Source organism: Apteryx mantelli, chromosome Z (assembly GCF_036417845.1).
Source record: "Apteryx mantelli isolate bAptMan1 chromosome Z, bAptMan1.hap1, whole genome shotgun sequence".
Classification (NCBI taxonomy): domain Eukaryota; kingdom Metazoa; phylum Chordata; class Aves; order Apterygiformes; family Apterygidae; genus Apteryx; species Apteryx mantelli.
The window spans coordinates 41,276,683-41,289,161 of NC_090020.1; positions in this window are offsets into that span (position 1 = coordinate 41,276,683).

Sequence of the window (12,479 nt, forward strand, 5' to 3'; positions counted from 1 at the left end):
CTTAAATATATTATTGAAGTCAATTGAATGTGAAATAACAAAGCAGTTTTGGAAGTGGTAGCTGGATTCTTCCTGTATGGGGAAAAATAAGCTCTTAATGTGTGCATAAAATGAGAATTAAGAAGGTATTTTGAACACAGGATATATGGTGTCTGATATTTCCCTTGTCTCAAAAAAGTTGAATATGGAAAAGTATTAAGTATTAGTCCATCATCAGAAACACTGGCTGTGTTTAAAAGTCAGTGTATAGAATCTTAAAAAATAAAAATAAAAAAAAATTGCTATATGTTTATAAGATATTTAGTGCCTTAACTTCTTGACAGTGGTTATTACAACTTCTTTTGCATCTTGACATGTCTAAAAGGCTGTACTTATTTGTGAGGCTGCCATGTGTGGGGGCTGGGTGTCTTATTTTTCCAGCTGGGACAGTCTGGTTCAAGCAGAAGTACCATGGGAATGAAATATATTTTTTATATTAAAATTACTTGATTCCTAACTCAAACATTCTATATTTTCTATAAAGTAGGTACTATTAGCAGTGAACTAATTAGATCCATCATTTTACTAAAATCTGCTTTGTAATGTATGTGCCATCTGTTAACATTGCTCTAAGAAAACACTGTAATTCAGCTCAATAATTATAGCCCTAATCATTTCAATTAGGTCATAGTTCTCTTTTCTCTTTACAAAAGTGCATCAAAATAAAAGGACATAGTTAATATTATTTGAACAAAAAGACTACCAATGATGGTATTAAAGGTTCTGTTTTCATGGATATCCTTCCTGTGCATTCTTCAAGCCGCAATGGTCTATAGACTCTGACTCAATTTGGGAGTATTTCTTATTTGATCTGGAATAGTGATTTCATACCATGAGGAGAACAGGTTACCTGAGTGTTTTGTACACTGTACTGACTGCAAGCCCAGTCAAGGGATCAAATTCAGATTCAGTGCAATGTCAAAAGGATCTGAGAAACCATGAAAGAAAATAGAATTATGAGAGATCTCCTGTAACAGCAAATTCATACCATTGGCTGCTCTATCATGAGACTTCATCAGTGGTTACAGCCAGCCATGCTGCTATGTTTATAAACCTTCAAGTGTCTCAAAACTTATTGTGTCCCACATGTTTCTATTAGAAGGATGTTTTGAATGCTTATTATTTTAGTAATTTGAAATGTTTTCTTTACAATTATCTGATTTATTTGTAGTTAGGGTTGTACATGCCTTTGCACTTGTGAGAAGTTTGTTTAAACAGATCTTCCACCTTCCTGGTGCTCGTCCCTTTATGTTTTTTGAAGGCAGTCAGTATCCTTGCCTTGCCTGTCTGTTGGTTCTGTCTGGTAGAGCACAGTCCTTTAGACAGACTAGAAGTCTGTTGTCATCTGTAGTCACATATTGTAGGATAGGTTCTTTCTTTCATTATCATCCTAATATCATTCATCTGGAGTTATTACAGTTTGAATTATTCTTTATTAAGATATTTGGAGGGAAATGGACCCCCCCCCCCCGAGATATGACCTGAATTATACACAATATGTAAATGAGAGTTCTTTGGTAAATTCTGGTAAGTGACACAAAGGAAAACAGAAGCCCATTTCTTCAACACTAGTTAGGAGGTTGGTTTGGTTTTTAGTTTGCACTCCTTTCAACTTGAAACACAACTGTAGAACATTCTTACCTCTTTCAGTAGCGTAACCCTTGTAAGGAGAGATACCAGTTAACTGAGATCTTTCAAAAGGTGTTTGTGGTTTTGCTTTTGTTTGGTTTTTAATCCCAATAAGTTTGTATTTTCATTTATTTGATGATCAGTGAATTTAGATTAAGACTAACTCACATGATGACAAGTTTATTACTGTTTTCAGAAATAGTCATGTATTCCTTCACTACTCTTAAAACATCTCTGTTCTTATACAAAAATTAATTGCATAGAATATTATTTCTATCACTTGTTCTTCTAACAGCATTTCAAGAATTGGCATCTTGTTCCTGAATCTCAGTTCTATGCAGCAGAATGTGGGATAATAGATAAATAAAGCTACTTCTATGATTTAATTTATGACCTAACTCTGTTGCAATTATTAAAATCAAGCAAATAATTTATTCAGTGAGTTTATTAATCTGTCACTTTATGGAATATCTCTGAAAAGACAGAATCTCAAATTTTATAAAATATTCAGATTTGTTTCAGTCATCTTTTATGGAGTATGTTACACTGTACTGATTATGAATATTCAAAATTAAAGCTGCATTACTTGATAGAATAGATCAGGCATATTGGATAAGACTTTTCTCTTTATTTTGCATAATATACAAGCTCATGCCAAAATTTGCCTGTGTAAAATTTGACTGCTATTAATCTTTGGAGATAATCAGCCTGAAAGTTTTGCTTGCATGTGTTTTTTGGTCAGCAAAATTTATGTTAACTCAAACACCAAAGTCGCAAAAGTATAGTTAGAATAAATTTGTCTTAGGCCCATCTGGTGTTGGCTGAAGTCAGGTGGTAGCTGCGGCTCTTGGGAGCTAGAAAGACTTTAAGTCGGACTCTTAAAAACACAAATAGATGTGACTGAAAGCATTTTGCTTCATTAGCCGTTGGTCCCTTGTGACTGTTCTTCTCACTGGTTTGTATTGCGGGAAGAGCTAGTGTAAAACTGCATGTAGACATATTTTCACTGGCAACATCTTCCCTCCTCATTACAAGAGAGGTGACCAGGGAAGTTCAAGCTGGAAGCCACCTTGGAACCTCAGGGTAGTGTTCCCTGCCATCCACGGGCTTGTTAGCCCAGGCTTGGCCTTGTGCTGACCATGTAGCTGCATTGCCTTTGGTTTGTAACTGACTGCTGCTCAAATGGGTCAAAATGCAGGCTCTATTCTGTTCCATCTATCCAGAAAATATTGCCTAAATAGAACCTACATACTGTGTACTTCTATCAATCTTTCTTTTTTTTCTTCAAGACATTGCCTTAATTCTGATATGACTTTGTTAAACCGTTGTGGAATTGATCCTCATTTACATCATGCGATCCCAACTGTAGCTCTCCATTACTTTTTTCGTTGCTACATACTAATTTGGAATTAATACTGCCATCTAAGAAGAGCTTTTCCCTTTCATTAGGAGGCATTTACCCCACATTACAAATGTGCTGTGTACGTATACACACACAAGAAATATATTTTCTTTGTTTTTGACCATTTTAAACATTTTGATCTTTGGGTATTCCAGAAAAGTAACTCAACCAACAATGTCCATCTCTTTTTTTTCTATAGGAAATTCTTATTGCAAAATTTTGAATTGCATCTTTTCTGAATGAGTTCAGGCAACAGCTCCCTCAAAGAGGTCATTATAATGCTAATAAAAGCTTTGGTAATATGCAGTGAAATGTAAAGTCTTTCTTTTAGAGATTAGCAGTGGACGTAGAAGTCAAAATCATAGAGTAAGATGTAAGGCCAATGAACTCCAACACACAATTACAGAAGTCACATGCAACTTAAAAATTGACAATTTACTGGAGCAAGGCAGTTACTTCTAGTTGAAAAAATAGTGCTCTGCAGAGAAAGAATGCACAAAATCAAAACAAAATGTGAAATATAATTATCCAGAGAGAAGAGGTTGGTTTCTTTTTTTTCTAAATTTTAGTCAAAACTTCTTTCAATAGTCAGTAGAAGCAGTTAGAATCACTTTCCGTATTTGTGTTATGTCACTAGAAAGTATCTTCTGATTTTTATTTATTTCAATATTTACCACTTCATCACAGAGAATAGTATAAGTATTTTTCAAGAACTACTCTAGACAAAACCCTGGCACAGGCCTCTAACATAATATTTAGGCACCTAAATAAGATGAAATGATGAGCAGTAAATGCATGTGCTGTCAGCATGAAGATCTGTAGAATATTGAAGATTGGGTGTTGTGCAGAGCTTTACCTCTGGACCTTGCATCTATCACTTGTCATTTTAAGAATAAAGACAGGTATAGAAAATTGATCTTTAAGCAATGATTTTGTAGTTGCTCAGAATTTATAGCAGCTTGTGCTTCTTTTACAGGGTGTAATTGCCCTTAAATTTTTATTGAATTTGTAATTATCCTGCTCAATGTATGCAGTGTTAGGTAAGAAAAAAAAAAAAAGGGACAAATGCCCTTGAACATAGTGGCATTTTTTCATAAAGAGAATACTCGATGAGTATTCCATGTTTGAAGAAAACAGATTAAATATAGTTGAACAATTACTTATTATTACTTTAACCCACTCCATTTTTGAGTGTCCAAAATAACTGATTTCATTTCAGTGACTCCATCATGTATATCACATATAGTCAAAACCTCACTATTAATGACAGTTTGCAAAATTCCATCGATAGCCTCTCTTTTTGAACCTGTGACATTTTTAAAGCTGTTTGTGCCTAGAAATGCAAGTGTTTGAGCTTATAAACCTGTGCTTTTTATGTTTTAAATCTGTGGAAATAAAATTTCTTCAGTCCTGCTTCTCTAGAGTACGTGATTATGAACGTACAAGTATGGTTGCAGGGGAAGGAGCCCTTTTCAAAATGTTACTTCTTAGAATGAAGTCAGAAAAGGGTCTTGGCTGTCTAAATGCTGATTTGGTAGAATATTTACACCTAACAGAACAATCTTTGCACAGCTACTTAATCATAGACAGTTGTGGTAATGGTTGTGTGTGGTTGTGCCCCCAAATAGATCCAGGGGCACTTATGGTTCTGATGCCTGTGCACCCAGATGTACGGGCTCTTGGCTGAATATGACTCTCTTGGCATCCTTCACGTGCCTGAGGCTGTTTGGAGTTACAAACTAAGCAGACCTCTACTTAAGTTTCCTGAAGAGCTTGATGATCAGAACTTGAGCAATTTTATCATACAGTGACTGCTCTGGAACAGCACAAAGCACAACAGGCACTGCCTCCTACAGTCTGAACCACGACCAGAAGAGTTCTGCTGTCCCTGGTCCATATTACCTAATGATTAAAGAAATTGTCCAGGGATGAGAGATTTGGATTTACTTCGCTTTCAGCCTGAAGGAGTTTAAATCCACGTAGTCCAGGAGACTGCCTCCACTGCAAGACTACATGGAGGAGTAAAGGGATGGAAGAAGAAGCTTTACTTCATGTTTGGCCTTGTGGAGCTGAAATGCAAGATTAATGAGCCTGAAGGAAGGGAGGCAAAAGGGATGTTGTTTCATAGCCTAGTGATCCTGTTTTGAAGAGAGGACATTCTGGTTTTGAGCCCTCATCCCAGTATATTCTCTATATGATTTCTATGTTAGACCAGGGGGCAGAAGGCTCAGAGAAGAAAACAAATTGAACTGAGTGCTGTAAAACCAGGCTGCAGTGTTTTCTCCCAAACCTGTATTCACCTATGCCCATTTATAGGTCTTTAGTATTTGTCAAAGCAAGAAATTTGTTGCTATGCCACAAAATATGAGCTACAAAAATAAGCAGTCTTTGTTTTCATGCATCAACTAGATATTTTCTGTAAAATTTTGAGACCCCTTGCCTTTAGTCTTTGGCAATTCATTATTTGCTTGTCCAGGACAACAAAAAACCTTGGGTATCTCTAGAAGGTGTCTATCATTGCTGTGGTAAGAACAAAACTCCCTTGGCACAGTAAAAGCAAATCAGACTTAATTTGCAGGATAACTAACAGCCTGGCTGATCTACAATAGACAGTGTACCTCAATGTGGAGGAAAAAGGATGAGCAGGGAGGCACTGCGGGGCGGTACATGGGAAGGTCGTAACGGGCGGAGCACTGCTGCCGGAAAAGAAGGCGGGGCTTTACAGCATTATAAAAGAGCAGGACGCGCTTCATTAAAGGCCATTTTGCCACTCCTCATATTGGTGTCTGTGTGGTGATGGTCCGGGGTCTGGGGGAAGGCCCCGTGCCTCCTTGGTAAGAACGAGAACGGTAACAAGTGGTGACCCCGACGTGATACCGAGGAGGCGGCTCGGCCGGCGCAGGCGCCGGGAGCGTGAGGAAGGGATCCGGATCCGGAACCATGGAGGCCATATGTAAGGTAGTGATGGCCTGCGCCAAGGAATGGCGGGCGCCGCTGAAGGCGAGCGCGATACGAGCGTGTGTAGAGAGGCTTGTAAAGGAGGGAGCGATTACTTCTCCTATGGAGATCCTGCGGGAGGAACTGTGGCTGCAGTGCACAGCAGCGCTGGCAGAGTCCCCGATGAACGGGGGATCCGCGAAGGATTTAAAGGTGTGGGGGCTGATAAGAATGCTCCTGCGGAGCGCGAGGGAGGCCCCGGCGAAAGAACGGGAGAGTGGGGGCGGGGAGGTTCCAGTGATCCTACCGGTGGAATCCCAGGAGCCGCCTCCGGTGTATCCCTGGCAAGATCTCACACAAGACAGAGAGGGATGGGGGGTCGACGGGACCAAACCCGAGGATTGCGTGCCTGGCGCAGTTTTGAGGAAGACGCTTAGTGAGGAAGATAGGACCCTGCTGCCGTGGGCCCCGGCAGAGGAGGGTGCTGTAGGCGGGGAGAGTCAGGCACTGCAGCGAGGGAGGAAGGGTAACGGCCAATCAGAGCGGAGAGACCAGAGTTCGACCTTGAAAGGAGGGAGGAAGGTTCGGGTGAGATTGCCGGTTGAGGAGGAGAGCGGAGAAGATAGCAGCGACGAGGAAGGCGGGGGCTTGCGAGAAGTTACGCGCAGGCTGCGGGGGTGTGCAATAGGAGAGACACAGCCGAAAGGGAAGCCGAAGGGCGGAGAAGAAGTAACAACATCCCCGGTCGACACCCTATTGCGTGCATTAGAGGAAATAAGGCAGGAGGTCATGGCCACAACAGAGGCTTCGCGGGCCGTGTATGAAGAACTCGGGAAGCTAGTAAAGGTAGAGCCACCCTGGACAAAGATAAAACAGACACACGCAGAGAGCTTCACTGAATTCTGTGACAGGCTCCAGCGGGCCATTGCAGAGTCAGACTTGCCCCCTGAGGCCCAGGGTCCGGTCATGATGGAGTGCCTCTGGCAGCAGAGTGACGCCATGACGCAGGACATCCTGAAAACGATCCCTAAAGGAACACCACTTTCGGTTGTCATCCGCACGGTACTGCAAAAACAGAATCAGGGAACAGCAGCAGCGCAGGCTCTTGTCACGGCGGTGGACCAGATGAGAAAGGGACCACAGCGTTGCTTCTCTTGTGGATATCACAGGGAAGAGGGTATGCTGCGGTAAAACGGGAGGAGCAGATAAGATGGGTTCCAATGAAATGCATAAAACCTGACCTAAATGCACGTACGGGAGGGTCTGGGGTGTAACTAATCATTCTTGGTGAGATTCCATCCTGAACAGGGCGACGCCAGACGGGATGCTGCTGCATGGCTGCATTGATGTTTATCGCCGGCTTCATGATTCCGGGGACCGCAGAGTCATACTGGAGGAGATGAGCACAGGCGCACAGAGCAGCTCACTACTGCATCCCGTTCAACCCCGAGGCGGGGCCGACAGAGACTTTCCTGACGGGGAACAAGTCAACACAGGGGCGTGGATCTTGTCATGGTTTGATTAGAAATGGCTTATAACACTAGGCTTGATAGCACTCACAGTAGTAATAGCGATATGCTGCGGCTTGCTAATTCTGAATTATTGCTTACGGCATGTACGGCTTAACTGCTTGATAGACATGAGCATAGAGTATATCAATTAATAGTGGTGGATCTTGGGAAACTGCATAGACAAGATATTTGCATGAGAAGCGGTAGACTAGGCGTAGCAGAAGATCACGCGGTGTGACGCGCAGCCTAGGGGTGGAAACGAAGTGCACCTGTATGTAAGCTTGCACGCAGCCCACAATAAACGCCATTAGACGAATGGCTAACTAACCTGTTTGGCAATCTACCACAGTGGCTAATAGGACTGCTCGCTGAAGGCTTGCGCATTGTGCTAATCCTCATAATTATAGGCTTATGCTTGTGTGTAATACTGAGCTGCGTTAAGAAAGCCTTGCTGAAAGTAGCGGGCCAAGTCTGGATTGCTCGAAAACAAGAAGGGGAACTTCTGGAGGAATGGCTGGGCTTTGGGGGGGGATATAGTCTGTTGGAAATGAGCAATCCCGCCTATGGCCGCTGAACCGACGAAGACAAGGACACCGCCTGCGTTAAGAAGCGGAAGAAGGGGAGGCAGCACACAGCTCCGCTCACGAAGCTACTAATGCAAGGAACCACCCGATGGCGGTCCCGTCGAGACACACCGCACTTCCGTGTGTTTTGTTGCGTCCCGCTCAATATAACGAAACAACGTTGATGGGAGAGGGGGAGATGTGGAGGAAAAAGGATGAGCAGGGAGGCACTGCGGGGCGGAACATGGGAAGGTCGTAACGGGCGGAGCACTGCTGCCGGAAAAGAAGGCGGGGCTTTACAGCATTATAAAAGAGCAGGACGCGCTTCATTAAAGGCCATTTTGCCACTCCTCATATTGGTGTCTGTGTGGTGATGGTCCGGGGTCTGGGGGAAGGCCCCGTGCCTCCTCGGTAAGAACGAGAACGGTAACACCTCAAGTGAAGAGTTCTAATTTAGTGATATTCCCTGCCAATTTTCAGACTGGAAAAGCACATATGTAAGGCTGAACAGTCTGATTTTGCTACTTACCTGAAGTAAGCTTCTGCAGGCATAGAATTAAAATAAGTTTTATACAGCAGAAGTCCCGTCCCCCCCCCCACACACACACACCTTCAAAAACTTACAGGAAGATGGGAAAGAAAACAGATTGTATTTTGTCATAAATTCTTGTGTACTTTGCTGTCATAATCTGGTTCCAGTCATGTTCCACACTGTTAACTCTTTTCTACCTTCACTTATTTAGAAATAGGGAACAAAGTGAGAGTGGTTATCTAGAGCAAGCAGATTACATGGATTATGTTTATTATTAAGGTAGTTATTTACATCTTGGGGATTTTATTCTTTTGTGTTGAACAGCAGTTTTGAGTTTTGATCTTTTTCCCCAGGATGCTGCTCGAAGACACTAGAGCTTTAGTAGTGAATTTAATGACATAACTAAGTGTTTTTTGTTAACAATTACATAACATAATTTCAGTGCCTCATACATGCAGTATACACATTAATTTCACCTTCAGTCATCTCAATTTAACAGAAATGCTGTCATGTCTTGATTTCCCCCCCCACTGTAATATTGAAAACTTATGTGAAAGTGACATATCTTTGTGAACAAATTATGCCGATTTCACAAAAAAGATTCTGGTCGTGCACCACTGTATGCAGTTGAATAAGAAAGGGTTTGCAAGTGATCTTTCATGTTGGTATTGTGTAACTATGCTAAGAAGAGGGTATGTATTTTGTGTCAACACTATTAGCAAAGGACCAAGGTTTTGCGTATGATTGAAGTTGCTGTTGCCATGGTTTTGATTCTGCTCTTTCTGCCTATCAGTGAGAAGTAGCTCTATTAGAGGTAGCAAGCAAATATTTGTGTAAACTGCAAGTGCAAGAATGGTAAAGGTGCCAAGATGTGGTTTCTCTCCTGAGTGCCTTCTTTCTGAATCTCTTTCTAAAGGGATACAGCTCTGCTGGTTGCTTCTCTTACCTGACAGAAATTCTTTCTTACTGCTTTCCTTTCTTCATTTCTATCTCACTTGCCCAATCTATTCCTCACATATTATGTCTATTATTGAGCTTTTTAGCTTCCAGTTCTGCTATTGTCCTGCTGGATGATAAACCATTGCTCACCTGTGTTGCTGTATTTCTCTAGCTTGCTCTGTGCTTTACTCTTTTTGAAGCTCCTTCTCACACCTGTTCTCTAGCTTGCCCTTGCAATTCAACTTTGATCCTGGATTCTGTATTACTAGCTTGAGCTGTTGTAATTTTCATCTTTCTTGATCACAAAACAGAAATGTGTTCTTTTGTTACAGTTATGAAGACATTTTGCCAAAGTAATTTGACAAGTCCATTTGGTGGATTAGGCATACTCATCTGTACCTTGTGTTTCTTAAACACCCTGAGGGACTTTACCACCTGTTATCCCAGATTGCTGAAATAGTTTGCCACAGAATATTTCAAGTCCTCTCCAGTGCTATTGGAAACTCTGTGTTTGACAGAACATGCAAATATACAGTGAGCCCATTAAGACCCATGCATACAGGACATATTTCTGGCTCATAGGCTATAAATTGTGGTCATTGATGAAAGTTAGTAGCGGTCTTGCATTTGGGCTATGAAAATCTGATCAGGAGATTGCATAATGCCACTCTGGTGTTAGCTGAGACTGCTGTGAATGCTGTTGTCTCTTCTCTCCCTTGCTCACTGTGCACTTCAATTGCAGAGAAGAGAGATGGGAAGAGGGAAGCCCATCTGTTACTTCTGTCAGGCTCTGGAAGCTTCAGAGAGAGTAGGATTAAAATCAAGTTTTGTATGTCAGGGGACCCTGCCTGCTTTTCCTCCCTGAATACCCAGCAGCAGGTGGGGTGAAAGGAAGAGAGGAGCCTGGGAACTAAACCAGCTGTAGCACTGAGAATAGTCACAATGTCAATCTTCTTTGCTCTACTCAAACATGTCACGTGCACTGGAGAGATGCAGGTTCCAGACAGGCTGGGTCTGTTCCTGCTCAGGGCTGCTGTTCTAAAGGGCACTTTCAGAAGAGTTTAGAGAGTGTCTTTGGTTGTGTAAATCTTTCAGACCTATGTGGACTTCCTGCAGGTGGCAGGTGAAATAACTATAGTAATTATTGACAAAAAAGTCAGAATTCTGTAAGGACAGCTCTTTTTAATATTTGCTCCTAGCAGAGGTTTTGTTTGCAGTTAGCTACATAATGTTTAGGGATATTAACTACTTAAGGTTAATACTGCATCTCATATTTGTAGCAGGACTGCTTTTTCTGTAATAAAACCATATGCAAATTAGTAAGGATTTTCTGAGGAAAACTATTTCTAGGTTTGTACATGTAAGTATGGAAGAGGATTAGTTTGAGTCAAATCTTTGGAAAGAACTTATTTCTCCAAAACCACAACTTCTAATTGTGGTTCTAATCCACTTAGCATGAGTTAAATGGAATATTTTCCTTTTTGACAATTCTTTGGAATAATTTTACAACCTCATTCTATTTCGGGTGGGGGGAGGGAACCCCACACAATTGCCTGGAGTAAAAATGCACATTGAAAGGCTGAAGTAATACTCTCAGTTGCACTGTGGCAAAGACACTTTTATATACAAGCCATTGCAAATGGAGAATCTATGAAAGACTGAAACATATTTGGTTATTCCATGTGTATTGGATTTATACAGGCTAGTTAGCACTGGGACTCATGGGAGGCTTGAGCAAACTCAGTAGAGTAAGCTCACCTATTTTAGGAGGTCAGCCACTTCTAAGCAAGTGGAAACTGTGATGTTTTTATATAAGCTTGTAATTAAGCAAAAGTCAAGCAAGTTTTTCATGAGGGCAGCAAAAGAACAGCAGCGATCTTAAAAGAAATGAAATCCTCCCCTGCCCCCCCAAAAAAACACCAAAAACAAAACTATTCCTTGCAGAGGAATGGAGCTCTGAGTATGTGAAATGAGGTGTAGGATACTGATTTTTGCCTTGTCACCTTGGCTAGGTTTGATGTAGACTACAAATAAATTCCTGTCATTTGAACTTCATTATAGCTTAATTATACTTTACATGCTTTACTTTGTCTCTTTCAGACATGTAAAATAGAAAATGCCTGTTTCAAACTCCTACTAGAGTTAAAAGAAACGTTTGCATCAACTTCAGAAGTCTTTGGATCAGGATCTTGTAAATTGAAATATATTCTGTTTTATAGTAAAAACAGAGGTTTTAGGTTTCAACCTACCCTGAAATAATTTGAGCTTGTTTTGTTTTTCTCAGTGTTTGCTGTTTTATCTCACGTCTTACATTTTTTCCCCACATAATTACCGATTGAAAGAGTGATAGAGAAAAAGCGTAGGAGGTTACCACAACTTTAATTTCACTATTTTCTTAAGAAAACTAACAGTTAAACTCAGCCGTGTTTTGCAAGAATTTTTAGTGATTATTCTGGGACTGACCTTGTGCAGAGTCTTTCTGTTCATATTAATGGGCTTCAGAATCTGAATGCTTACTATACTTTCTTCACTTCTTTTATGTTGTGCTTTACTGTCTTGCAGTCTTTATTGACTTGTTAAAAAAAGAAACAAAAAACTAGATTTGTAGTGGTTTGCCTCCCAGCAGCTAAGTTGAAAAGACAAAACCCATTTTAAAAAAGTATTAGGAAGATCATTATTTTCATTCCTCAGGGTAGCTTTATTACTCCCTTTCAAATACTATGGCTTATTCTTGTTGCTATGTGATCCACTCCCATCCACCTGAGCCTCACCATTTCACTGGAGCTATCATGGATAAGGGAAAAACATTTTTAAAGCTGGCTATATAGGGTGAAAAGGTTCTAATCCTGAAGTCCAGCCATCTTTGATTCCTTAGCCCAGCTAATGCACTGTATACATGGGACAACAAGCAACTTTCAGTGGAAAAC